Source organism: Rhincodon typus, unplaced genomic scaffold (assembly GCF_021869965.1).
Source record: "Rhincodon typus isolate 14 unplaced genomic scaffold, sRhiTyp1.1 hic_rhity00003901, whole genome shotgun sequence".
NCBI classification, from domain to species: Eukaryota; Metazoa; Chordata; class Chondrichthyes; order Orectolobiformes; family Rhincodontidae; genus Rhincodon; species Rhincodon typus.
In genome coordinates, this window is record NW_025969539.1 from 1 (window position 1) to 1,243 (window position 1,243).

The 1,243-nt window shown below is 51.3% G+C and overlaps 1 long non-coding RNA gene across 1 annotated transcript in view; it reads right to left on the reverse strand.

The window, feature by feature from the left end:
• Window positions 1-645: 645 nt before the first annotated feature.
• The window catches only part of LOC125481855, a 1,586-nt gene continuing 988 nt past the window's right edge, over window positions 646-1,243 (reverse strand). The window contains exon 2 of the long non-coding RNA XR_007261481.1: window positions 646-916. This is a non-coding gene — a long non-coding RNA (uncharacterized LOC125481855). The remainder of the gene's footprint in view (window positions 917-1,243) is intronic.

The following is a 1,243-nucleotide window of genomic DNA, read 5'->3' on the forward strand; positions in this document are numbered from 1 at the left end:
GGGGGGGGGCTAGAGGTGGCAGATTCGGAAGGCGTTGTCAGAGGCGCCTCAGCAAGATGCTGCAGTGCATCGTGAGAGACTCTCTATCTCTCTCTCTCTGTGTCTGGTGACCCATAGCAAAACACCCAGGCTGATGTTGCCAAAGCAACTTCAATTTCATTATCCTCTCCGGCACTAATGTTTCTGTTGCTGAGGCGACGAGACCCAGAACAAACAAGGCCATAATCAAGCAACGGAGAAACGTACGTTGCTTTCCTTCCTGGTTTCACATGCAGTTTTCGACAAAGCCAGACATTTAATTTTACAGACTTGCGACTGATTTCCAGGCAGTGATATCCCACACACAGCCCACCTCCTCTCGTTTTTAAACTTGGATCAGACACAGGGCATTTCTGCCCCAGGAGAACACATCTCAAACTGTGCTTCCTTCTCCCCATCGAACCCCTTTGAATGGATTCCAGTGTGTAACTCCCTCCCGGGGTATCTGTTATTCTGTATATAAACCACCCCGAACCCCCTCGATCAGATTCCAGTCTGTAACTCCCTCCCGGGGTATCTGTTATTCTGTATATAAACCACCCTGAACAGACCTGAAAGTGGCTTTTGTGTACTTATGGAAAGCAAGTTAGTCTGACACCGTGGAAATGAAGTGAAATATTTCTTTATTGAGAAATGTTTGCCGTGTAGCTTGCTTTGATATACAGTTCCCAGAGAGGTGAGCGGTATCTGTGCGTTCTCGTCACTGTGGGGTTATGCTAGCACATAGATTTCTCCGCACAGCCTTAGGGCAGACGCTGACACAGAAACAGACGAGAGGATGGAGGATGGAGGATGGAGGATGGCTAAGCGGTCAGCCGTACACGGCACCCGGTCTAGTTTGAAGATTCTAACTCTGCCTTGCTGCATCTCACTGGTGCTGAAAGAGAGAGAGAGACAGACAGAAACAGAGTACAGTCACTGGAACTGGTCTGAGCTTTGCAGGAGTCCCAATGAGGGTATGGGTGTTATTGCTGGCCTGTTGGCGCTGTCCCACATGCCCTGACACCAGACAACACCCAGCACTGAGCGTCCAACAGCGCTCGCTCCCTCAATGCCGTGCGTGCATGAGAGAGAGCACGCAGGAGGCAGATGGGAGTGAGAGCGAGAGCAAACAACAGACAGCTTGAGAGAATGTGAGAGAACGGAAGAGAGAGGGAGAGAGCGCGCGCACGCGAGAGGGTGAGAGCGCGCGCACGCGAGAGGG